Source organism: Trichosurus vulpecula, chromosome 7 (assembly GCF_011100635.1).
Source record: "Trichosurus vulpecula isolate mTriVul1 chromosome 7, mTriVul1.pri, whole genome shotgun sequence".
Taxonomy (NCBI): domain Eukaryota; kingdom Metazoa; phylum Chordata; class Mammalia; order Diprotodontia; family Phalangeridae; genus Trichosurus; species Trichosurus vulpecula.
Window position 1 is genome coordinate 21817166 of NC_050579.1, and position 27908 is coordinate 21845073.

At 43.5% G+C, this 27908-nt stretch overlaps 1 pseudogene; it reads right to left on the reverse strand.

The window, feature by feature from the left end:
• Nucleotides 1-17484: 17484 nt before the first annotated feature.
• LOC118857447 lies at nt 17485-22440 on the reverse strand (annotated as a pseudogene).
• Between the last annotated feature and the right edge of the window lie 5468 nt (nt 22441-27908).

Genomic DNA, 27908 nt, shown 5'->3' on the forward strand with positions numbered 1-27908 from the left:
CCACTACGCCATGCTCCTGGTCTGGTTGGTCCGTCCCGCCCATGCTGGGCTTTGCTCCACTCCTCTCCCAGCTCCATTCGAGATAGACCTCTCCCAGAGACCATCCAGGCTGTCCTGGGCTGGAGCCCTGCTTCCCTCTGCTGTTTTGTGGGTTCTGCAGTTCTAGAACTGGTTCAGAGCCATTTTTCATAGGTTTTTGGAGGGACTCAGTGGGGTGCTCACTTTAGTCCCTGCTTTTCAGCTGTCTTCTTGGCTCCACCCCCCCCCCCATAGGTAGTATTAACTTGTGGTTTTCTAAGTCAATATGCAGCTTTCTACTTTGATTCTCCTTCTCTAAACTGCCAGGCTCAGGGCTCTTTCTGCTGTACTGAACTGTCTCCAGCTAGAGGAAGGCAAGCCAGAAAACTGGGTGGATTCCCTGTGGGGGATGTAAGGGAGGGCATGAACAAGAGGCATTAGATGAGAAGGCATGGATGGGCTGCTCACTCTCTGAACTAGAGGGAGTACTCACATAGGTGAAAGCACAGACTCATCAAAGCATTAACATAAGACTTTAGGCAAATCACTCTACTTTGCTGACCCCTAAGCCCCTTCCTACCTCTATTTATGATTCTAATCCTAGCTCCTGTACTTTAGAGGAGGAAATAAGTCCAGAGAGGGAAAATTACTTTATCAATTTCTCAATCACACAGCAGGTTTGGGTGGCAGATGGTAGGACTAGACTCCAGGTTCCCTGACTCCCTAGCTCTCACAACTCCCAGGGCAGGATGTCACAGTGTGTCTTGCCTCCTACCTCGGTGAAACATGTAAGGCTCAGACTTGAACCATGCCTGAGTCTAAAGGAAGTGACCAAAAGTGTTAGACCATAGTAGTTGGGTTTTATTGATTTGGGAAGAGCATGGACTTCAAGATTCTACAAGCTGAATTTTGTAGGAAGGGGAGATTTGCTGCATTTAGGCATAGTAGGGGTGTTCATGAAGCCCTCCTGCCATGCGCTCTGCGTATATGGAGCTGAGCCAAGCTGAACTACTTCCAGGGGTCCATGTGTGCTCCAGCTCAGGACTGAAGCCTTCAGCTATGTGAAGGGCTATCGAGTACACATGGGATCAGGATTGTTCTACTTGGCCCTGGAGGGTGGAACTAGGAACTATGGGTAGAAGTCAGACAAAGTCAAATTTAGGCTTTTGTTTTTTGTTTAGGCTTTTGTTCAAGACCAGGATCATCTGTCCCCTTATATAGTTCATAGAATGATAATATCTAGAACTGGAAGGTGGCTCAGAAGCCACTGAGTCCAGCTGTATCATTTTACAGAAAAGAAAACACTCAAGGAGGAAACTTGCCCTATGTCATAGTGAGCTCATAGGCTCATAGGGTCTTAGGTATAGAGCTGTAAGGGACTTCAGAAGCCACCTAGTCTAGCCCCATCATTTTGTTCTTGTTCAGTCATTTTCTACTCATGTCTGACTCTCTGTGACCCCATTTGGGGTTTTCTTGGCAGAGATACTGGAGTAGTTTGGCATTGCCTTCTCTAGCTCATTTGATAGATGAGGAAACTGAGGCAAATGGAGTTAAATGACTTGACCAGAGTCACACAGCTAATAAGTGTCTGACGCCAGATATGAATGAGCTCAGGAAGATGAGTCTTTCTGACTTCAGGAGCTCTATCCACTGCATCACCTAGCTGCCTCATTTACAGAGGAGGAAGTTGTCTCAGGTGAATGAAAAGACTTGCACAATGTCACATATGAATAGTAGTTATCAGAGGCAGAATTCAAACTCAAGTCCTTTGATGCTAAACTCAGCACTCTCTATCCAGTCTATCCATATTGCCTCCCCAAGCAAAGACTGGATGATCATGATGGTAAGGGAATTTCTGGTTCAACTGTATTACTTCCATTTGCTTAAGATTTGGTGATTGATAACAGTACCTTATCAAGGAACCCCTGGGAAAATTTTATTATGTAGCCTGTCCTGGGGGATGCTTGTGGGACTCTCTTTTCCAGGGCCTTGGACTAGCTGGTTGCTGAGGTTCTCAATTCTGGCAGGATCCGGGTGAATGAGAAGCTAACAAATAAACAAAATGTTATCAAATGGCCACTTTCTCATGTAGCAGGTTTGACTATCTCACTACCTGGCTCAAAAGAGTCTTCGGTGGCTTGCTAGGGCAAAGACCCCTCTATTTTGGTCTCTGCATCCCCCAGAACCTTGGACAGCGTCTTTCTTATAGTAGGCATTGAACAAATGTTTCTCCTTGAATGAAACATACAAGTTCCTTACCTTTTTTTTTATGCCCTCTTGGCTCTCCTTAGTTTTCCAGCTTCATTTCCCACACTCCACGTTCACATTCAAGCTGAAGTGTGTTATTAACCATGTCCCAGACTCAGTATTCCCATCCCCTATCTTGGCGCCGTCATTCGGGTCATTCCTCCCAGGTGGAAGGCACTTTCTCCCACCCCTCTTTTCGGGGTCATTATTTAAAGCTCAGTTTCTTGTCTATAGCCTTCCTTTATGGTCTCTTCCTGGCCCCCCCCCCCCCCCAATAGTCTTTCTGTCTTCAAATTATTCTGTATTTACTTATCTGTGTAAACAGGCATGCCTAAGACAATGTAATCTCTTGGCCTCTAGCAAGGGTCCCTTTGTGTCTTCAAATCCTCGGTATTTTGTGCTTTGTCCTTAGCAGGGGCTTAAAAGCTCACTGAATTTAACAAACTGTAAGTAGGAAGACAGCGTTGTTAAGTTGTTAAGGGAGAGCACAGTATCATCTGAAGCCCTGAGTTCCTGTCTTGGCTCAGTGCTGTGCTAGGTCACCTCTCACCCACACTGTTACAATAGCCTTCTAAATGACCTCACTGCTCCCTCCAGTTCATCTTCCACTCAGCTGCTGAAATGATCTTCCTAAAGCACAGGTCTGACCTCTTCAGTCTCCTACTCAATAAACTCCAGTGGCTCCCTATTACCTCCAGGATCAACCAGAGACTCCTCTGTTTGGCATTTAAAGCCCTTCATAACCTTGCTCCATCTTACCTCTGCAGCCTCATTAGATCTCGCTCCCCTTCATTTACCCTAATGATCCAGCCAAACTAACATTGTTTCACTTATATTCTCCTATTTCTGTTTCTTTTCTTCCATATCTGGAATACACTCCCTTGTTCCTTCTACCTCTTAGAACACCTAGTTTCCTTTAAAGCAAGTAGACTTTCCTGCTTCCCTCTCACTACTGGTATCTTCCCTCCCCCAAGTCACCTCCAGACTGCCTTCCATTTATACTGGTACATACATGGTTATTTGCATATTTGCTCCTAGAGGAGGCATGTGATTGCTTTATTTTTGTTATCCCCCAATGCTTAGCACAGTGCCCGGCACTCAGTTGGTGCTTAATAAATGTTTGTTGACTTGGCCTTTCACATGACCTTTCTTGATCTCTCCCCACCCTATTATCTGGTACTTATTTTGTATGTTCCTATATACATGTACCTGCTGCCTCTCCTGTTAGAAAGTAAGGTCCTTGAGGGTAGAGACTGTTTAATTTTAATTTTTTTTTATTCCCAGTTCTTACCACAATACCTGGCAACAGAAGGTACTTGATAAAAGCTGGTTGCTTGACTAGTTGCATGAGCATGGGCATATTGTTTTTGTTCAGTCATTTTCCATTCATGTCCAACTCTTCCTGACTCCATTTGGGGTTTTCTTGGCAAATATACTGGAGTGGTTTGCTATTTACTTCTTCAGCTCATTTTACATATGAGAAAATTGAGGCAAATAGGGCTAAGTGACTTGCCCAGTGTCACTCAGCTAGCAAGTGTCTGGGCCCAGATTTGAACTCAGGAAGATGAGTCTTCCTGACTCCAAGCCCAGCATTCTGTGCACTATGGTGCCACCCAGCTGCTCTTATGGGCATATTACTTAACCTTAAATTTCAACTGCTTCTGGAAATTATAGATGAGCTAGGATGTTCTGTGAGGTCCCTCCCAGATCTCAAGTCCTATTCCATTTCATTCTATTCTATGGGAGTTCAGAGAGGGGCATGACCACGCAAAGGCAACTGGAGTACTCTGCCAGAAACCTGAAAAGAGGAGGAAGGGAAATCACTTAGTGTGGCATCCTCCCTGCTCAAGGAAATAAGCTTCCTAATGGAGCCAGACTGGTCTAGACGCTGTTCTCTGAATGCACAATCCACTCCCGCAGCTTAGACTGGGTCCCCAGCCCCTCTACCTCTTGTAAATCCTATATGTCCCTCGATAACCAGGTGAGAGTTGAATTGCATGGCTCCCAAAAGAAATTGCTTCTGTCTTTTCTGCCAAGTCATTCTCTGGTTCCCCCCCCTCCCCCATGCTGCCCTGTGATCTCCCGTGTTCTGGGATGGCAGAAACAGTCATTTTACATCATATCCCCTGATGGTGCATAGATAGGATTGGGAAAGATGCCAGGCTGAGGACTAGGGGCAGATGAGCTGGGTTTTAGCTACTGATCTACCCCTGACTGATTGCATGATCTTGGAAAAATCCTTTCCCTTCTCTGGGCCTCAGTTTCCCACTCTGTAAAATGAGGTAGTTGGATTAGGTAATCTTTAAGGTCCCTTTCAGCTCTTTAGCATTTGATAGCTCTAAGGCAGGGGTTCATAGCACTTTTATTTGTGGCAAGAACCCCTTTGGCAGTAGACTTCTGAAGCCTATGGACCCCTATTCAGAATAATGCTTTTAAATGCATAAAACAAAACATATAACATTACAAAGAAAACCAATTCTATCAAAAAAAAGATGTAACTTTTTTCCCCCATCCAAGTTTAGGATTTTTCTGAAATCTATTCATAGACCCCAACTTAGGAATCCCTCCTCTATGGCTAGACAGGCTGCCTAGCCCCTGGGGAAGGTTGTTGGCAGCAGAGAGAGCCTGACCACCATTTGTCTGCTCTCTAAAGTCTGCTCAGCAGGTCTCAGGAATGGAATAAGCTCTCAGACCAACTCCCTTCTCAGGAGGCTTCCCAGAAGCTGTCTCTAGAAGGAAAGAGGACAGATCTAGGTGGAGAATCAATCATACCAAAGCCTCTCTCCTTCTCAAGTCCCTCTTCCCTTTCTCCTGAGTCCCATTCATCTTTGCTTTGTCTTTTTGGGTGGCACTCTGGAATAGAAGGGATGGGAGTGACGAAGCAGCTTCCTGGAGGTCATGGAAATGAGCCATGTGGAGCTCCTAGCTCCTAGGAGTGTGAGTGTGGAGAGCCAGTTACATAAGATGATTTTTTACTCTGAGATGCTTTCTTTTTCCTTTCTTTTTTTGCATAGATCCTTTGGGGATGGAGTGAAGGAACCTGGGGGTAAGAGGAAATACCATTCCATTTCTGTCTTTTGCCCTCTGTTCCTCCTCCAGCACAAATGAATGAATAAATGAATAAAAAGCCCTTATCAAGGGCTTACTATGGGGTAAGCTCTGTGCTAAGCCCCAGGGATACAAATATAAGAGTGAGTCCGCCTCTTCACTTAGTGATCTCACATTCTAACTGGGAGAGATATAGGGAAGTGGTGGCCAAGGAGGGAATTTTGGTTTGGGGAATCACACACACGTAGCAAGTACACTCAACCAGAGCCAGGCTGTGACATCTCCCCAGCACGATTCTAGGGGGACCCTGAGTGGGTTGGGGCATCTCTAATGCCATCTTCCTGAGCCCTTACTGATTTTGCTCTCCCCAGCATTCACCAATTATGACTGACTAGTACCTCAATTTCAGTTAGTCAATAAATATTTATTAAGCACCTACTATGTGCCAGGCTCTATAAGCACTTCCACACCCTCCCTTGCCCCCATTTAACCAATTCACATTTATTAGCAAAGAAATCACAAAGAAATATTTATTTATTATAGTATAAAGAAATATTTACTTTGAAAATATAGCAAGAACAAAAAGTATGAACATTTCTTCCCAACAATTTAGGGGCATACTCTATCTTATACCACTTTGGTCTCTAGGGAGAGTGGGCTCAAATTTAGCATGGTTTCTACAGAGTATTGATACCACCAAGTTCTTGGTCAAATGGGGCATTGATGCTGGGCTGGTTGTAAAACCCTGAGTGGACTGAACTCTTGGGTTCCCTAGACTTCCAGAAAGCTCAGTCCTCTGACCTTTCAAAACCCATAAGGTCTATATTAATCTCCTTCACATAAAATAAAAGAACACATTCTGAGGCAAAGGACTGGAGCTAAGGCCTTTTCTTCTAATTGCATTGTCTTCCACTGGATGCCACTGGCAAAGGAGTCAAACCAAGAGCCAAGAAGAGATCCACCAAGAGAGAAGATTGTGGTTGACTAATGACTTTTGAAGGGATCCCCAGTGCTGGTTCCACAGCTGCAACCAACCAAAGAGACTGCCATTTACCATGTGGTTAGTAGACCAGAACCTGTCATAAAAGGTCTATCCATTAAACATCATCACTATGGTCCTGGAAAGCAGGGTCTTCAACCTCATCCATGTGGGGAGTAGTGCCAGAGGTGCTTTGGTCATGCATCTGTCCCCCGTTACAACAGCAGTGGCAGGTGGACCCATAGCCCTTTCCAGAATCCATGGTAGCACTGATTTGATTAAAATTTCAGGAGCCTGGGGGATATAAGAAGATGGCCAGATGGGATGGAAATGGCTAGATATAGTGGGTTGAGTGATTTTGGACTCACTCACCAATCAGGATGGTTTAGGTCAGGAGTTCCAAAGCTAAGTTGATTAAATCACCCAAGGCATGGTCTCTGGAGGACCCATAGTCTGCAGGGTTCAGCATGGGGATGGATGACAAGGATATGGCTGAGATGGACAGCTCGATGGGCTTTATGCTATCAACCATCACCTCCATTCCTAAGGTCTATTTTTTCAGCCTTCTATGGGGATGAACAGGAAGCCTTTCCCAGCCCGTCTTAATTCCCTTTGTTAATTATTCTCTATTTTTCCTGTATATAGCTTGTTTGTACTCATCTGTTGTCTCCTCCATTAGATTGTGACTTTCTTGAGGACAGGGACTATCTTTTGCCTTTTGTTGTTTTTGCATCCCCAGCACTTGGCACAGTGCCTGGCACGTGGTACTTGCTCAGTGACTCTTGATCGACTGTTTGATTGTTTCTCATGAACAGAATGACCCCCTGGGAGCTTTCCAGGGAAAGGGTTGATAATAACCACTCACCCTTATAAATCTCTCCCCAACTTCTCCCTGTCTCACTCAGAACACTGACTCAAACCCCTCATTTGGTCTCTTCAAATGAAGGTGTGTGTATACGTGTGGGAGGGACAGAAACACCTAGATTTCCTTAACCTACACAGAGCAATAAGATATTCTTATCCTGAGTAAAGCACAAAAACAACTTGGAAAGGTGGGGCATGTGGGAGAGGGAAGAGTATTTCTCTCTTCACTCAGAGTTAAGAAGCACTAAATAAAAATATTTCTGTGCAATGAGGAAGACTTAGTTAAGGTTAGGTCATGAGAAATATAGTTGATCTGGGAGGCAGTTTATAGATCTAGAGTTGGAAGGAACTTCAGACGCCATCTAGTCCAAACCATTCATTTTGCAGATTAGGAAACTGAGGCCTAGGGAGGTTAAGTGATGGTCTTCTGATCTCTTCTAACAGTGCTCTGCAATTGGGATCAGAAATGGCAAATCCTGGAGGTAACTCAGATTTTGATGCAGCGGAAGGGCAAGAGGACAAGGGATCCAAGGATAGAGGACCATGGATTGACAGAATGAAATCTCTCAGAGCTGGAAGGCACCTCAGAGGCCACCTGCCTCAACCCTTAGCTGAACAAGGACTGTTCTGCAACATCATTGAAAAGTGGCTGTCTGATACCACTTCTAGGGCTGTATCCCAAAGAGATCATAAAAATGGGGAAAGGACAAAAGTATTTATAGCAGCTCTTTTTGTGGTAGCAAAGAATTGGAAATTGAGGGGATGCCCATCAATTGGGGAGTGGCTGAACAAGTTGTGGTACATGAATGTAATGGAATACTATTGCGCTATAAGAAATGATGAGCAGGCCGACTTCAGAAAAATCTGGAAAGAATTATATGAAGTGATGCTGAGTGAGGGGAGCAGAACCAGGAAAACATTGTACACAGTAACAACCGTATTGTTCAATGACTGACTTTGATAGACTTAGCTCTTCTCAGTAATGCAAGGATCTAAGACGACTCCAAAAGACTCATGATGGAAAATGCCATCCACATCCAGAGAGAGAACTCTGGAGTCTGAATGCAGATGGAAGCACACCATTTGCTCTTGTTTTTTCTTTTGTTGTTTTGTTTTGTTTCTTCTTTCTTGTGGTTCCTCCCATTAGTTCAAATTCTTCTTTACGTCATGACTAATGTGAAAATATGTTTAATATGAATGCATAAGTAGAGCCTATATCAGATTGCATGCTGTCTTGGGGAGAGGAGAGGAGAAGGAGGGGGAGAAAATTTGAAACTCAAAATCTTATGGAAGTGAATGTTGAAAACTAAAAATAAATAAATTAATTAAAAAGAAAAGAAAAGAAGTCATCTGGCCTTTTTAGTGAGGGGGAGCCATCTACCCTACTGTATAGCCCACTCCACTTTTGAATAGTCCTCATTGTTAAAGCTTGTCTTTACATCAAACCTAAATGTTTCTCTTTATGACTTCCATCCATTGCTACTTCTACAGGCCTACAGGGAAACATAGATTTAGATGGAAGGAAAATTAGATGTCATCCAGTCCATTCCTCTTATTTTGCAACTGAGGAAATGGAGGCACAGAGATTAAGTGACCAGCCCAAGGTCACACATATACCAAGGATCAAAGAATTTCAGAGTTAGGAGGGTACTCGGTAGCCTTCTACTCTGCTGCTGTTCTTTGGTCATGTCCTACTTTTGGTGACTCCATTTGGGGTTTTCTTGGCAAAGACACTGGAGTGATTTGTCATTTCCTTCTCCAGCTCACTTTACAGATGAGGAAATTGAGGCAAATAGGGTGAAGTGACTTGTTTAGAGTCACACAGCTAGTAAGGGTTGGATTTAAACTCAGGATGAGTCTCCCTGATTCCAAACCCAGAGCTCTGTGCACTATGGCGCCACCTAGTGGCCTCAGCTTCGAATCTGACCCATACATGAATCCACACTTTGAAGATTACTGCCAAGTAGTCATCTAGCCTCAGCTAACTGCCAAGGAAGTGGAACCCAGCACGTCCCAAAGCGGCCCAATCCCAATGCTGGCTATGAGGTTTTCCTGGACATCCAGCCTAAGCTGGTTTCTTTGCAATTTCTTCTGTCCTCTGGGGCCAGAGAAAACCAGTTCCTTCAAGCCCTTCATCATCCTCCTGGCTCTTTCCGAGGCAATACTCTCTCTAATTATGCCATGTTGGCTCCCTCTGGCGGCCAAACAGAGCAAATCCACTCTATCTTCCACATCCATCTCTCAAGTCTCCTCTAAGCCTTCTGTAGGCTAAAGATCTTATTTTCTTTCAAACAGTCCTCCCATGGCACAATCTTGAGTTCCTTCGACATTATTTCTGTTCTCTTTTTCTGGATATTGTCCCACTTACTAAAGTCTCTTTCTAAAATATAGGACCCACTAAAATAGGCCAGCCACCTGAATAGAAAAATCTTTTAAATCAAAAGGGAATGAGGAGAGCTCTTTCATAATTATGGTTGGGGGAAGAATTCCTTCTTTAAAAAAATTTGTATCTCATGTTTTATATGACTTTCAGCTCACAGAATATCTGTCCTTCTTGAGGGAGGATTTCTTTTCTCTAGCTATTCCTCCACGCCTGAAATGCTCTCCCTCCTCCACACTGACTGCCTACTTTCTTGGCTTTCTTTAAGTCCCAACTAAAATCTCACCTTTTATGGCAAACCTTCCCAAACCCTCTTGATTCCTGTGCCTTCTCTCTTTTCCTGTTTCTCCTGTATGTAGTTTGCTTTGTATATATTTGTTTGCATGTTGCCTCCCTCATTAGGTTGTAAGTCCCTTGAGGGCAGGATAGGTCTTTTGCCTCTTTTTGTATCTCTAGTACTTAGCACAGTGACTGGTACATAGTAGGCACTTAATAAATGTTTATTTATTGATTGAAGAATAAAAAAGAAAGAGAAAAAAGTAGTCCAGGAGAATTAACCAACACATCAGTCAATTCCAATAGTAGAGTCAGCATTCCACATTCATAGTTTCTGAGGTCTTCAAAGAAAGGAGAAAAGTATAGTCTCTTATCTCTTTCAAGGGCTATTTGGACTTAGAGACAGATAATTATATATCCATAGAATTAGAGCATTAAAATTACAGAGTAATTATAGTTACTTGTAATTTTATTTTAATTTTTTTATTTGCATTATTGTAGTCATTATGTTTATTGTTTTCCTGATTCTACTTTTTTCACTTTGCATTGGTTCATATAAATCTTTCCATGTTTCTCTATAGTCTTCATATTCATTGTTTCTTCTGGCTCAGTGGTACTCTGTCACATTCATGGACCATATTTTGTTTAGTTATAACTCAATCAAAGGGTTTTTATTTTGTTTCTAGTTCTTTGCTACTGAAAAAATATAGCTATGAATATTTTTGTATGCAATTTTCTATCTTTGATCTCTTTGTCCTGACAGTGGGACTTCTGGGTCAATGGGTATGGATATTTTAGATACTTCTAGCAAATTCCAAAATAATTTCCAGAATGTTTAGACCAATTCATGGATTAACCAACAGCCCCCTCTAACATTGACTATTCCCATCTTCTGTGATTATTGCTAATTTGATAGATATAAGGCAGAAGTTGTTTTGATTTGTTTATTATTATTATTTGGTAGCTGACAGTCTGTAATTCTTTTGAGAACTGTTTGTTCATAACATCTGCCCATTTATCCATTGAGAAATGGCTGTAGGTCTTGTCTATTACTTTCCTATATATTTTGGATAGCAGATCTTCATAAGATGATGTAAAGATGTTTTCCCTATTGACTGCTTCTCTTCTTATTCTGGTTGCATTGATTTTGTGCATGCAAAAATTTATAAATTTCATGTAATTGGGATTATCTTTTGTGATAATCTTTACCCCTTGGTTGGTTAAGAATTCTTAGGAAGAGAATTCATAACCAAGCAAGAGCTATTGAGATCATAGTGGAGAAAACTGGCAATTTTGATTACACAAAATTAAAATGCTTTCACATGAATAAAATCAGTGCAAATAAGAGAGAAGGGAATTTGTAGGAGTGAAAAATTTTTTATATCAAACATCGGTAATAAAAATTTGATATCCAAGGCATATGTGGATTTAACACAAAATTTTTAAACCTAAGAGCCATTACCTAGCAGATAAAAGATTAAAGGGTAGGAACAGTTTTCAAAAGAAGAACTGCAAAGTATAAAGGACAATTGAAGACCTGTTCCAAGTCACTAATAGTAAGAGAAATATAAAATGAAATAACTTTGATGTTTCTCCTCATGCCCTGAAATTTGGCAGAGATGATTCCTTCCCACTCTGCCCTTCTGCCCATGGAAATATTCAAAGTTGGAAGTGCTGTTGAAGATAGACACACTAATATCTTGTTGGTGGAAGCTTGGGACCATGCAAGAAAGTAACCAAGTGGTTTATACCTCTGTTGTTGTGATCCCACTGTTATGTATATTTCCCAAGGAAGTCAAAGAAAAAGCTCTCATATATATAAAGATATTCATGGGAACGTTCTCTGTGGTAGCAAACAAATGGAAACAAAGTAGGTGCCTATTGATTGAGAGGAGTAACTAAAAAAATTATGGCATATGAATATAATGAAATATTATTATGTAATAAGAAGTGATGAATTTGAAGAATTCAGATGTGGAAGAAAAACAATAGACTTTGCAGATTTGGCTAAAATCTGTTAGAGACACATTTTTATTAATATACAAAATGTTGACTTGGAGAAAGGTTCTGACTAAGAGCTTTCTTCTTGAAAATTGGGAAAACCTTTTCCCTCAAGTGATATATAACTAACAATTTTATGATGTTTTATAAAATGAGAGGTGAAGGAATTCAGCAGTAATGAAATAACCAAAGTGCATGTTTTTATTTATGGTTTTTGAATTATTTATTAGAAGGAGCAATGGTAATATAAGCACACCTTTGAGGAAGATCGCTCTTCTGGGAAAACAAAGATACTCCTTGTTCCAGCTAAGTCATGCAGTAAAACTGAGGCTACTTCCTTAATTGATCTATTAAACTTCTAGGGATTAAGAACACTCCCTATAATGACTAGGTCATTGATTCAAGGGAGACAAAGAATACCAGACTAAAGAGATGATTAGAACACTAGTTCTTAGTTTTTCTAACATTTGGAGACCTTCACAGTATGAGCTTCCATGCAATCACAGAAAGATTGAAGGCTGAAATGAACAGAAGTAAAACACTATGCCCACAATGAAATGAAAAGATTATGAAAAAGATGCCCAACATGGAGTACCTGAACAAGCAAAGCAATGAAATGAGGCACATCTCCATCTTCACAGCAGAGAACGTTGGAGACTGGAGGGCCGAATGCTATATACATTGTTAATTGTGATTACCGTATTGGATGTTCTTATTTAACTATTTTTTCAATCACAAGGGAGGGTTTGATCAGGAAGGAGGGGATGGATTGTTTTTTAATTTCTACAAACAACTCTGATATAAGGACAAAATTAAACAATATAGTAAATTTAAAAACAACAATAATCACAAACGATAACATGGTACCCAGAATTGAATGAAGAATTCCAGATAGGATTTGATCAGTACCCAGGCATGGAAGTCCTATCCCCTTCCTAGTTCTATTACTATTATTACTACTACTATGCCTCTTGAAGTGCTGCCCACAATCACATTGGTTTTTGGCTGTCATATTGCACTGCTGACTTATATTGAGTTTGCAGCCCACTAAGACCCCCAGATTTTTTTCTGACTGCTATCTTGCCATGCTTTTCTATCTGGAAGTTGATTTGTTTAACCCGAATGTGTCCCTATCAATTTTCACCTGATTAGACTTTTGGATCCAGACTCAATCATCTCATTCCTTATCTGTTGTAGTAGTCTGGAAAACCTTTGGAATAGCTATCTCTCCTGATTTTATAAGCAAATATGATAAGCATGCTATTTATAAGGGCCAAGCCCAGATCCCTAGATCATTTCTCCAGAAACCTCCTTCCAAACGGTGATTTTTTTTGTGTCCCACCCTCGTAGAATCCACCTATCTATACTTGTCCAGTCCCCATCTCTCCTTCTTGTCCACAAGAATAGCATGAGAGACTTTGTCAAATGCTTTGCTAAAATTTGGGCAAACATTATCTTTAGCAGTCTTTCGCTCTAGTGGTCTAGTAATACTGTCTGTGGGGAAAATTGGCTTAGCCTGGCATGATCTCTTCTGGATGGAGTCTTACTGGCTGGTTCTTTGTGACCACAGCTTCCTTTTCTAACTAACCATCCCTTTAAAATTCATTCTGGAATTCTGCTAGGACTCCACTCTTCTGTTTTCTGAAATTTGGGACAGTATTTGTTCTCATTGGATCCTAGAACCAAGAACGTTCAGAGCCTAGAGATTGCAAAAGGCACCGGAGTGGATCATCAGTCATACCAGTCCCGTGCTGTAGGATATAATTTGGATGGGCCAGCAGCAAATTTTCCAGCTACTTCCCGATTTATGTTCTGTTTCAACTTCCTATTACCTATTGGATCTAGTCCAACCCAATAAGATTTTATTAAATCAAACCTTCCCCAAGGGTGTGCCCACATTATCATTTTTCTCCTTAGTTAATAATTCTAAAACTATAAATGAAAACCATGTACTTTGGTTCTTTTATTGCTACTGACTTCATCCACCTCTCATTTTATGAAATACTGTAAAACAGAGTTGGATATTGCTTGGGGAGAGGGATTTCCTGATTTTTAGGAGGAAAATATTTTATCCAAGGCATTGTGTTGGAAGTGAAGGATGCAAAGACAAAAGATAAAAAAAAAAACACACCAAAAACCAGTCCCTGCCCTTGAGGAGTTTACATTCTAGGGTAATAAGGATAGAGCATTGATAAAAGCATAAGGACAATTTGAAGAGGGAGAGAGCACTAACATGAGGAGGATCCAGGAGAACTTTTCTTAGGAAATGGCACAGGAGCTGAACCTTGAAGGAATTAGAAATTGTAAAAGATAGAAGTTAGGCACTCCAAACACAGAAGGCAGCCTTTGCAAAGATTTGGAGGTGGGAAATGTCAGGCTGACTGCTGTGAAGTAGGCCAGTTAGGTTGGGCCAGAGAATATATGAAGGGAACAAAACATAAAATGAGTCAGTATTTATAAAGCGCTTTACAAAGCTTAAAGCTAGCTATTAAATAAATGCTAGTTATTATCAATTCATAAAAAAAATCCTGGAAAGCTAGACTGGAATCTGGCTTTAAGTGTGGAACTCTTAGATATAATGTTTATTTTATCCTGGAGGCAGTAGGAAGCCCCTGATAGTTATAGAAGGGGGAAAGTGACATTTTAAGGTGTATTTTAAGGGGATTACTCTGGCAGCTAGCTGCATTGATGAGAGATTGGAAAGGGAAGGGGGTAGAAAATGGATTTCCAAGTTGCGGTAGCCTGTGTAAGAGATGTTAAGGGCCTAAATTAGCACGGTGATTTTGTGAGTATAGATAGCAACATGGGCATAGGATGTGAATGAATAATACTTGAAGCAATGATTGAGTTCTTGCTATACAAATCTCTCCTTAGCTCTTGAGGTGGGGGCAGGATTTGTTCTTTGGAGGTTGGAAGGATGACAACAATGTTGGGGATAGCACAGTGATAAGTACCAGGAAACGAGATTCAAGGTCTTTCCCCAAAGTGGGTGGATCAGTTTCTGACTTGGTGATGTGATTATGGAAGCTTCAGACCTCTCCCCCAACTCCCTTCCAAAAGAATCTCTCCAATCACATTGTTGTGGTTCCTGAGATTCTCCCATGAGAGATTCATTTCTTTGAGGTTTTGAAGGCTTTGGTCTCTAAGGGTTTCCTGGCAACGTCCATAGGCTCTAATGACTGGGTCAGTTGTAAAGGGTGTGGGAAGGACAGTTGGGCTTTGGCTCATGGACCCAGTGGAGTCTGGGGCTCAGGATTGGACTCTCTTCTCAGCTTCATTTGGTCCAAGGCCAGAGCTGGGGCCGAGACTAGGCAAGTATGGGGCAGAGGTGAGAAGAGGGCAGTTGCGGGTCCAATGACTCTACCAAGAGATTGTCAGGAGCTCCTTATTCAAGCCTTTAGAGCTAGAAGGGACTTTCCAGGTGATCTTGTCTAATCCCCTCATTTTACAGATGAGTAAAGTAGAAGTGGAAGTACTTGTCCAAGGTCATACATATAGTAAGTGTCAGAGTCAGGATCTGAACTCAGGACCTTGGACTCCATAGTCAGCACTATCTACTACTCCATGTGAGTCCAGTGAAATGGAATGCCTTGCCCAAGACTACATAGGAATTAAGAAGCTGAGGGATGACTGGAACCTGAAGCTTCTGCTTTATACTCTATACTCTGCCATGCTGTCACAGAGGATCATGTCTTTCCTCTAAAAGTAGGGGCCACAATTCCTGGGGAATCCTCAGCCAGCCTGTGATCAGTTTGGAGGCAAATCTTCCTTCTATCATGTCATGGTAATACCCATACAGCATACTGGGCTTGAGCCTTGGGCCAGAGAGCTGACGGCATTCGCAAGTTGCTCCCCACTTTGCCAGGGTTTTCCATGGGATTCTCAAGGGAGAATCTTGCCCTTCTTGACCTAGCATCCAGGTTAGCCCATCTTCCTCCTGGCCACATCTGCAGCATGTCCCAGTTTCCTCACTGGGCAGTCCTGAGTTTCATCAAATCAGATAGAGGCCAATGGATCCTCCCTAAGCCTCCTCAAATCTAAAGCTCTGGCTATGTCAGATAGGTGGTACAGCATTTAGTGTGGTGGACTTGGAGACAGAAGACCTGAGTTCAAATCCTGCCTCAGAAGCTCAGCAGCTGTGTGACCCTGGGTAAGTCACTTCACTGTGTCTCAGTTTCCTCACTTATAAAGTGGGGATAATAGTAATACTATTAGTAATACTACCAATACTAGTAATACTGCTCTTAACGTTCTTGTAAGGATGATATTTTAAGGCACTTTGCAAACCCTAAACCTTAGTTATTACCAGATATTTCAATGGATTGCTGAGACTTGATCCAGATTTTTTCCTCCTTTCTTGGTACTCCCAGTGCTTTGCTCAATGCCTGGCACATAGTAGGCTCTTAATAAATACTTGTCGACTGACTAATGGACAACTTGAAATTCAATAGAATAAAGATCTTTGATCAGGTCCCATCCCTGCTGTGGTCCTCATCTTCCTTATCTGTGAGATGAAGAGGTGGCCCAGATGGCTTTTTAAGATCCCTTTCAGCTCTAGGCTTTGAGCCTCTGTTCTTATGTCTGGAAGGTGGCTGAGGCTCCCAGGTGGCTCCTAGGCAGAACTGCCCCACCCCTTTCACCAGAGCCCGAGAGAAAAGCCCTAAGGCCTAGGACGGGGCTGAGACCCGGCCTTCTCCCCCTCCCCACTAAAGGAAGCTGGACCGGGCATCTGCAGAGCCAAACTTCAAGCCAGGGAGAAGTAATTGCTGGAGGTGGCGAAGGAGAAACTGATGCCGATGGAGGAGGTGGAGGCCTGGAAGGTAGGGAGGAGGAGGCTGAGGACATGTGTGTATAAGGGGTGAGTAGATACCAGGGCACTGGCTTCACTTCAGAGTGCCCACAAGCCAGGACTTTCTGCTATCACCCCAAGTAGACCCTCCACTCAACCTATGGTTTCCTTTTCTTCCCCAGGAGGATGTACAGTCAGCAGATTCAAAGCCAGATGTAGAGAGAGGGAAGTGGCCCCTGGGAGGAAGCCACCTTGGTCCTTCATCAGTACCTTTCCCCTCTGATTGGAGGGTTCCATGTGGATCTCCAAATTCTCCATTTAAGGAAGGGGCTCAGGCCAGACATTGCCTCAGGTCCCATCCAGCTACATTCCTGAGACTTCTCCATCATCCTTTTCCTGCCTCCTGCCTTCACCCCATGCATAGGACCCTTTTCTTTCGTGTGTTGTCCTTCCCCATTGTATTATAAGCTCCTTGAGGTCAAAGACTGTCTTTCTTTTGTGTATTTTCATCTCCAGTGCCTGCACAGTGCCTGGCACATAGTAGGCATTTAATAAATGTTTGTTGATGGACTGATTGACTGACCAGGCCCAAGACCCCAGCCTGGTCCAACCACCCAATTTTCCCAGTGGTAAGTGGAGAAGAGAGAGCTCAGCTAACTCTGGAAGAGGGGCTGGAAGTAGCTTTATACATTAAAATCGGAAACCCTGGTGTCCACTCTGGTGGGAATGAAAGTCACAGTCCTGACTTTTCCTCTTCACCTGCAGGGGAGCCCCACCCTATCACATTCCCCTCCCCTCACTCGTGCCCTTCATATAGCTGAGATGGATTCTGGCCAATTTCCAGGCCTCTCAAAGTTGGAGAGTGAGCAGAGGCAGCAACTTCTAGGACAGAAAATTTTGGATCCTGGCCAGGAAGTCTTGGGGTTGGTCAGCATGGATCTAGTGGCCAGCCTTTGGGACAGATAAAATCTGAGCTTGAGGGAAAAGATGCTTGATCTCTGGGTAGGGATGAGGCCTGTGTGGGGAGGAGGAGAGAGGAGAAAAGGCAAATATATTGAAGGTGAGTCAGAAGCAGGCATGAGGACTGAGCCATGTGATATGGATGATAGGAGTGTTGAGAACAAATTGGGAACTTTGAGGGTAGGGTACAGAGGGAAAACTCTGGGTTAACTAACAAATATGCTGCCCAACCAGATTGGAAGGGAACCTCTTTTTACAAACCCATGCATAAGCTGAGCCCCCACTGCTCAAAACCATGGCAGTGGAGAACCCAACTGGCAGCCAAGGGAGAAGAATCTATGAGGTTAGGTCTGTTCCCCTCACCCCCTGCCTCTTTGCCTCAGTGAACCAAGGATGAGTTGGTGCCTCTGAGGAAGAGTGTGGGGCCAGAGTAGGATTCCTGGATCTGGGGGAAGTCCATGATCTTGTCCATCTGTTGGCTCAAAGGTTCACTGTTGACCTTCCATATATATTGCCCATTGACCATCATCAGATTGTTGAGCAGATATCGCCGAATAAATGGATTCTGCAGGAGTACCTTGGTTCAGCTTGAGCACCCCCTTGAACTCTAAGGTCCTCCTTTCCCCTTTTCAGACTACATCCATGTGTACCCTTTCCCCATCTCACTTCATCCCATCTCATCCCATCCCATCCCATCCCATCTCATCTTCTGACACTTATCATATCCCCTCTTTTTGTTTACTAATCTTACCCTACACCCACACCTGGGATGCCTACTGACACTTCTCTAGGGACTCATCCCTGCTAAAACTTGCCCTTTGTACTTCCCCTGACATTTCCCCCCATACTTCTGGGGACCTCAAACCATTGTTTGGTGGCTTCTGCAGCCCATTTTCACACCTAGGGCCTTGGAGGAGGGGAAGAGGGAATTACCTTGATGCTTTGTCTGAGTTGCTCACCAGCTAATTTTTGGGCCTTGGAGAAATACAGCTCCTTGGGAAAGTTTAGTGATTTCATGGCTTCCATGTAGGTCCAGACTTCTGGGAAGGCTGTGGTCAGGGTTGGACTGACATCCAAAGGAATTAGGCATTCCATTAGTTCAGGCTGAGGGGGGAAACCCAGCACAGGGTGACCTGAGGTGGTCTCAGGGATGGCACTGAGGGAGAGTGAATGGGGCATGGCTCTGAAAGGGTGTTGCGGGGGTGATACAGGTCAAAAAGGGAGAATTCATGACTCATATCAGAAGCCACCCATCTGATGGCTTTTATGTGGTTACTGATGCCACCCCTCCTGTTCTTGTGTGCAGGCTTGGCCTTGGGGGTGACGTTTAGTGGGGACAGTTTGTAGCCACAATTTCTCTCTTAGTCTATCAGAGCTGTGTGTGTGTGTGTGTGTGTGTGTGTGTGTGTGTATGTGTGTAAACTGTATGAAGGAACCCTCCTCTATCCCACCAGAACGAAATTCTCTAACTCCAACCCCACTGCTCACTCATAATCCGACTCTATCCCAACTCCACAGCTTGTGCTCTGAGTAAGAGGGGTCCCTGCCACACTCATTTTGGAAATATGGAATGCCACCATCTTGGAGTAAGGTGATGCTCTGCCCCTTGGGTCTTAGTGGGGCACCTTCACCTTCTGTAGTGCCAGGACCATGGCTGTCTTGCCCCCCCATGCGGTGCCCACTGAGGACACAAGGATTGAGTACTAGTTTTAACAGGAGCCCTTCCTGCCCAGGTCTGTGCTCATGGCCTCATAGCTGAATCTGGACTTGAGGGGCTGTCTCTGTGTTCTGAGCATCCACTGTCAGCACCGGGGGGGGGGAGGTGGGGAGTCTTGAAGCTGTCAGTCTCTCTGACTCCTCCCCTTCTCCTTAGCCTGGGGTTTCAGAGGTAGGAGCAGACTCTTAACACTGTCAGAGGTCTATCAGATCAGACTTAAGGATTGAAAGGACCTCAGATTCCCTCCCTCATTTTTCAGATGAGGAAACTGAGGTCCAGGGTGGTTAAGTGACTTACCCAAGGCTACGCAGGGAGTAAAGAGGACAGAGGCATCCAGCTCCAAAGCCAGTGTGTTGGGTAGATAGTGACAATGGGGATGGGGAGAAGGAGTGGGAGTAACAGAGAACACGAAGGCTAAGTTGGAATCATGGCGGGCTAAGAATATTAGGCTAACAGTGACAAGAGCCAGGACTTCTGGACCTGGAGTCAGAAAGACTCATCTTCCTGAGTTCAAATACAGCCTCAGACACTTCCTAGCTGTGTGACCCTAGACAAGTCACTTCACCTTGTTTGCCTCAGTTTCCCCAAATGGGATCACACAGAATTGGACGTGACTGAGACAACTCAACAACAAACTCTGAGCAAACTGGTTCTTCTATGAGTAATGACTCATGGCATTGTAATATTGTCGTAGTAATGTCTCACTAAGATTCTAGAGCAATGGTTCCTAGTGGTTTTTGTTCCATGAATCCCCTTCCACCAAAAAAATGTGTTGGGAACACCCAGGGTAATTTAATAGGTTACTCATAATATCCACAAGTGATTATTTTCTGCTTTCGGCATCATCAAATAATTTTTAGTGTGAACCCCTTGGGTCATCAACATGAACCCCCAAATGGGAAGCACTATGGGTTGGAGAAAGGACTGGCTTGGCCCCTTATTATCCTGTGACCTTGGGTAAGTCATTCCCCATTGTCCTCCCAGCAATGCTCCCTGTGGTCAGGGATGAAAGCACTTATGCCCCCCTCTACACTGTGGCCCACATCAGATGCTTCTGCTGTTCTAAATAAGATAGTCAGAGAAGGCCATGACAAAAACCTCTCAATGAAGACGTAGTTGTGTAATTTTGACCAAATCATCAGTAAGGCGCCTATGTTGTAGGCAAGTATCTTCCCAGAATCCCAGGAAGGCCAATCTAATGCCATGTGCATGTGCCTAAGAACTGGATTTATGCCATTTTAGCTTTAACTTGAAGACCTCTGGTGGAGGAGGACTCACTGCCTCCCAAGGGAGCCCATCTCCCTTTGTAGTGTCTACCACATCATGCCCAATGAATGAGGACCAATTGTTCCTGGACAAGACCTCTTATTTCAGCCCCTGCCTCATCTCCCTTCTTTCTTCCATTCTGTCCTCTCCCAACCTTTGTCTCTTTTCTCAAATTTTTACCTGGCTCCAGTTACTTGGGATTTTCTATTTTTTTTTTTACCTTCCTGCCCATCTGCTCTGCTAGGGTCTTGGCCTCAGACTCAAAGATGATTTTGCTGCCAAAGAGCCCATGTAGGAAGACCAGGGGTGGGCAGGTGTTCTGACCTTCCAGCAGTTTGTAGGAGAGGGGTACTGTCCTGGTCAGGGAGAGGAGAGGAGGGTGAGTGAAGTAGGGTAGGGAGGGTTGCTCGGAGTGGGTGTAACTGGAATAGCCTTTGTTTTCTTTGAGTGACTCAGCTTACCTCATTGAGCCTCTGGACGCTGTGGCTTGCTCTTCCGGGGCAGGAAGCTCAGAGAGCATGCCAGGAAGCAGACAACTTCCTGTGCGATGAGTCATGGGGCTGGCTGAGGGGAGGTGTTAGCTCCAGAACCTGGTCTACACTAGGGGGAGGGGCCAAGTCAAGAACCAATTGGCCCTGGTCATTCAGGCGGTGCTTGATGATGTCAAAAACTCTATAAGAGGGAAGAGGACAGCTTGAAGCTCTTTTTCCTCTTCCGGTTGGTGTGAGAAGCAGCGGTAAGCAAGCGTGACTCTGGGCCAGCCCTTGCTCACGGGCTAAGCCCAGATGTTGGTAACTATGAATTGTATTGGGTCTGTCTGTTGATATTTGTAATTTGTTTGTGTTTTGGTTTTGAGGTTCGGGGTGCTGGTTTGTTTTTCCCCTGAACTAAATGAATGTTTTGAACCTCAGGGTGCTGGTTTTTTCCCCTGAAGTAAGTCAGTGAATCTGTATTTGGTCTGTCTCTTGATACTTGTCTGTATGCTCCCCTGAACTAACTGAATGCTAACTGAATGCTGGCATTTTCCCCTGAACTAAATGTTTGTTGTCTGTATGCTAACTGAATGCTGGATTAAAGTAAGCTGATCAACCCCTTCACCGTGCTTTACTTGTTTAAGCAGATAAAAAGAACCTGTGCTGTCCCGGCAACCTCTTGGGTCCTGGCAGCCTCCTGGGTGCCGGCTGTGGGGGAGGGATCTTACGCCCCCACCGAAGCTGCTAGCTGGGTTGTTAAAACAGTGGGTCCCTGTGGGGAAAAATTAGGAGGACATGACTGTTCATTGCCATAGACTTTCAAGCATCCATTCCCTTGGGCCTGCATATGTGGAGAAGGGGTCTGGGAATCCCTGTGCTGGAGGAATGGCAGGGCATGGGATGCTTCAGGAAAGAAGCCTAGGTTGGGGGAGGTGAAGAGCTTTCTTGACTTACCCTTGACCATTGCTACTATATGTGGCCTGAGTCAGAGAGGAGCCTGAGAGGGGTTTGCGTAGACCCTGGGAGGGCACTGGGGGTATCCCAGTCTCCCGAAGGGAGTGAGTCCAGGTTCTGGTCCAACACCACATGTTCTTGTCTAGAAGTCTTTGATTAGGGTGAAACTGAGCAGGAATATATATCCATTGGTCCTACGAGGTCCCACCCAAACCCCTCCCTTCTCCTACCTCCCTCTCCTCTCTGACCTCCTTCCTCCTTTCTCCCTGATCTTTTGATTCTAGATCCAAAGGGCTTTCCTGTCCCACGCTGCCAGAGAGAATGGAGGCAGGGCAGGGTCACTGGGCTTAGAAAATATCCTCACTGTGCCCAAGTACCTACCATCTTCTGAGGGACCCTAGGAGGAGGTGGGGGCACTTTAGGATGATGTAAGGCACAGAAAGAGCTTCGAGCCAGGCCCTCAGCCATGCTCTGCCCCTGGCCAACTACATAAACTTAGGCAGATGACTTGACTTCTCTGGGATTCATTTTCCCTTCAGAAATGAGAGGGGTGGACTAATAGTTTTTAAGGTATCTTCCAGGTTTAACCATTCTGTGATTCGGGCCTAGCCATTATACAGAAGAAGCTGAAGGCCAGGGAGGGAATGTGAACAAGGGGGGAGGATTTGGTTTGGAATTGGACCTGAGTCTGTAGTGAGGTGGGAGGAGATGTGAGGCAGTAGAGGATGTCTCTGAGGGGAGGAGGAGAGAGCTAAGGGGAGAGAAACCCAGAGGTTGGGGAAGACAATCACACCTGATCTTGAGCACTTTTGTTTTCTCCTCCCATGTCACTGATCTGTGGGTAGCTGGGTGGTGCAATGGATAGAGCCCTAGGTCTGGAGTCAGGAAGACTCATCTCCTTAAGTTCAAATCTGGCCTCAGACTTCCTAGCTGCGTGACCTTGGGCAAGTCACTTTACCCTATTTGCCTCAGTTTCCTCATCTGTCAAATGAACTGCAGAAGGAAATGGCAAACTTCTCCAGTATCTTTACCAAGAAAAACCCGGATGGGGTCAGGAAGAGTTGGACATGACTGAACAATGAGGGGATTTTTTTGCTTTACTGTCTCTCTGTATGTTTATGTGTGTGTGTGTGTGTGTATGTATGTGGGCACATGTGCACACACACTCATTTATTTATTTGCTACCAGAGTTTTGTTTTTGTGTTTGTTTTCTTTTTTATTGGGGAGAGGAGGTGAGAGGTAGAGAAAATAGATTTAAAAATACATTTTGGAAAATAGATAGAAAATTTTAGAAAATAGATTTTAAAATATATTCTGGAGTTTTGTCAGGAATCAAAGTCAAATCCACAGTTCATTGGGTCTACTCTCATCTATTTTCTGAAAGTCAGGATGACATTTGCCTTTCTTTTGTCCTGTGACACCTGTCTTTGCTCCTTTGAGTACCCTGGGATGTAGTCTGTCTGGGCCTGGTGATTTGACCTAATCAAAGAAGACGTTCTTTTACTCTGTCCCAACTTAGGCAGGCCTTCAGCTTCCAATTAGCCATTTTTGGTCTGTCTCTCCAGTCTAAAGATCATTCTCTTTGGCAACAACAGAGAAACAATCCTATAAAAACCAAGCAAAAAGTCAGTCACCAAACATTTATTAAGCACCTACTTATGTGCCATGTACTCTGCCAAACACTGGAGATATAAAGAAAGGCCAAAGAGAGTCCCTGCCTCCAGAAGCTCACAGTCTAATGGAGGAGACAATATGAGAACCACTATGTATGAACAAGATATAGACAGGATGAGGGTCTCCAGTAAACAATCCTCTAGGAGTACCTCAGCAGGCGTTGGTGGTGTTGCTGCTGGGAGGCTCAAGTGCACTTTGGTGACTACGATGGAGAGGGACAAGCAGCCGCAGTTTGTTGGCTGCAGAAACTGTCAGCCTGGAAGTTACAAGGCTGAGGAGAAGTGATGCTGGTGGCTGATAGAATCCTTCCATGGGAAAGAGCCTAGTTCCCACCTGTCATCGTGGGTGTTGTTTCTTTGGTGTTCCTTTGGATCAACAACTTCTATCCATCTGTTCTGTCTGGTGTTTCCAGGTTTGTGACGTTTTGGTGCCTGGATCTTGCACCCATTCCTACCTCTGAGAATTTTTGGCTCCGCTAAATGGACTACTGAGCAATAGCAAAGATTCCATGACATTAGCGCAATCTAGTAACAACATACTGCTGAACAGTTGGCTTGTGGAGAAGCTTCTTCGCACATAAGGAAGAAAAAGCTAAAGTGTGTCTCAGGACCACCATCATTCCTCTTGTTCCTCCCCTACCATATTGCGACTTTTTTACTGCTACTGATGGAATCCTAACAAAGCTGCCCCAAGCCCTGACATTCTAACCTTCTTATGGGCCCCACTGAACAGCAGGTGTGCCGTGATCTAGCCACACAGTCTAGCTTTAACCACACCACAGGCCCCCAGACTCAATGCAGCCACTGCCCCCTTCCTCATATATGCCTCACCAAAACAACAGGTGTGTCAATGAACTCAGATTTCTCACAGAACAGCAGGTGTGTTCACGTGATGGGATCCCAGCCACTGCCTCTGGCTAGCCACTGCCCTCAGACTCAGTCCTCATATTCCTCACAGAAACAGCAGGTGTGTTCATGCATTCAACCACAACCACATCCATCTAATATTAGATAGGACCACAATAGCCAGCCAATTGGAAAGTAGCACCACCAAGATGCCTGAGGAGGATGTGGACTCCAAAACAATAGAAAGGACTTTCCCTAAGTAGGCACCTGTGCAGTAATAGTAAAAGCTGTCCTTTAGGTGAACTTATGACATAGAGAGGTTTATTATATTATTATCATATATTAATGCCCCCCCCCCCACCATGGGTTTTTCTGTATGCATTGTGGGTAATTGCACGTGCAATTCCACTGAGGCTGGGACCCCTTCCCTTTTACCTAATCCATTGACAAACCCCTCCTGCCTTTTTAATATTCATAATTTCTGTTGTGTAATCAGCATCATCGCACTGAATTTGCCTGTGTCATTTTACTAAGTCTCTGGTTCCTTTGGGAACTCAGTCCATTGGAGGTGCCATTCCCAATAAATGCCTATACTTGGATTAGGGGTGGTCTGACTCTGGATTCTTTGAGATGACAACCCCCACAATACACCATGAAACCATAACACTACTTCCTGAACTAACCCAATTTTTCAGAGAATAGTGGGATGGCCCAAAGGGAGATGCATGAGCTCTTCAAACAGAAGGGGAAGAATAATCAATGACCCATTTACTTTATTGCATATGATTGACAGTGGAGTCATTCTCAAGGAACAGATTTGGAGTTCTGGACAATAGGAGCGACTCCTGGGCCAACCGGGAAAGGACAAAAGTCGATTCTTAAATTCATCATACCTCATTCTGGTGGTATTCTTAGATCTTCTGAAGCAAATAAGTGCTATTTTTCAAAGATCATGGGATCATGGAAGCCTAGAGTTAGAAGTAGAAGGGACCTTCCAAGCAAAGTCAAGCTTTCATGTTTTACAGATGAGGAAACTGAGGTTTCCAGGTCTTTCAGACTCCAAGCCTAGTACTCTATCCATTATGTCAGCTAGATTCCCCATAAAAGAACGATTCTTTGAGATTTTCAGTTAGATCTATCCTCTGACACTTCTTAGGTTAATAGTTATAAACCATTGTTTTCATCACATACTTAGTATAAGAAGCCTGCGTCCTTTTCTTTGACCTATAAAAAAAGAAGCAAAAATAAGGGTTAGGTCTGTCTGTTCTCCTGACCACTGCCATCATGTCATCTACCCCCAGGTGGGGTCCTATCTCTTGTTTTATCCTCCTCTTTTCTCCCCAAAGGCTTAATCAATGAATGAATGTTTATTAAGCATCTACTGTATGCCTGGCACCGGGCAAAGTACTGGAAGTATAGAAAGTGGCAAAAGACAGCCCCTGCCCTCAAAGAGCTTACAGTCTAATGGGAGAGACAACATACTACCAATTGTATACAAAGCAAGCTATATTCAGGGTAAATAGGAAATAATTAATAGAGGAAAGGCACTGGAATTATGAGAGGTTGAGGAAGGCTTCTTATCAAGGTGCAGTTTCAGTAGGGGCTTAAAGGAAGCCTGGGAGGTGAGCGCAATAACATGAGCTCAATAACAACAAATCTTTTATTTCTCTTTCCGACGCCTTGCTGAGCTCAGCTCATTCTCCCTTTTAGCACTCGATACCGCTAGAGGATTCTGCCATGATTTTATCTTCCTTCCAGGATTGTTTGTGAAACATCTAAATTGGTTGATGAGTTCTCTGCGTATTCATATTTTCTTCCTCATCACAAGTTAGAGTGCCAGATACTCTAATTTAATCCTTCTTTTGGCTTTTCCTTTATTTTGTCCACTCCTAAAGTTCTTAGAGCAAATCTCAAATCTCCTCCTTCCCTGCCCCTCAGTGATTCTACTTTTTTTTTTTTTTTTTGCAGGGGAGAAGGCAGGGCAATTGGGGTTAAGTAACTTGCTTGAGGTCACACAGCTAGTAAATGTGTCAAGTGTCTGAGGCTGGATTTGAACTCAGGTACTTCTGACTCCAGGGCCGGTGCTCTACTCACTGCGCCAACTAGCTGCCCCTGTGATTCTACTTCTAACGATTTCAGAGTAATGCCTTTCCTTCCTTGGGAATTTCATTTTGGAATTCTTTGAATCCACAGTATTTCCTCTTTGAATTGAGGTTCCCTTCCCCCCCACTTCCTCATGTCTTTAAATCACACTCCCTTTGAATAGCTTGTGGCATTTCCCTTGAATGGTGGACTATTGACATTCATATTGACATGACAGGCATTCATACCTGAATTAAAAATTTGAAACAAAATCAAATTAAAGTCACAAGAGATTTTTACTTCAAATAGAAAATTTTACAAATCACAGCTTTGGGCTAGACACAGTTACTGTCATTCTCTCGTGTTGTTGCAATACCGGTTAGCAATAAAAATTTTTTAACCAGGTTTTATACACACACACAAACAGAGATTCACTCATCATCTTCTCTTTCTTCTCCAGTTTAAACTCATTCTAGTGTAAAAAGCAGTCATGGGAAATTCAGAAAATAATTACATTTTGGAATTCCACATAGATAGTGAATATGTAATTGTTCACTCAACTCCCCCCACCGCCGTCCCCTAAATATTGATTAATTACTCTAAATTTCCAGACTAACAGATATCCATCTCTTAAGGTATTGTACATTAATCCCTAAACCAAAATCAAAAATTTAAGACTGAAGCCTGTTGAGATTTAGGTTGGCTCAAGATGAAACTTCGTATATACTATTCCAAGTATAACTTTACAATTTTAAATATCATAAATTATCACACAAACCACTTTAATACTATTAACAAACTTGTAAATCCTCATCCCCCTTTCACAAACAGTAGAAGAGAGGATCCTATTTTCTTAGTAAACCAATTCACAAGCTCTTTCACAGGGCTAGTAAGATTTTATGACCTTGACCAAGCCGATGGTCCCAAGACACCTAGCGAATTTACAAATAAGGAGACTTTTTTTTTTTACAAGGCTTCTCTCTCTCTCTTTTCTCTTCCACAAAGTAAGTAATTCTTCTTCTTTTAATATATACCCAATCAAATACATCATAGGTTTTAACACGATAATAATAGCCTCCAATAATTTAATTAATAATTTCACAGAATACAGATTAAAAGGAGTTAATTTTTTTCAATGAGACAATTGTATCATCCTCTTAACAGCATTTCTTATACAATAATTTCCCCAAAATCACAACACAAGAAAACTTAGAAACACAGTAATAACTTAAGACATATCATGAAGCAAAACTCATTCCCAGTCAGATGACATCAATTCAGACAAATACATTTCCAAATTATCTTATATAGGAAATAATTCATTTGATCACCATT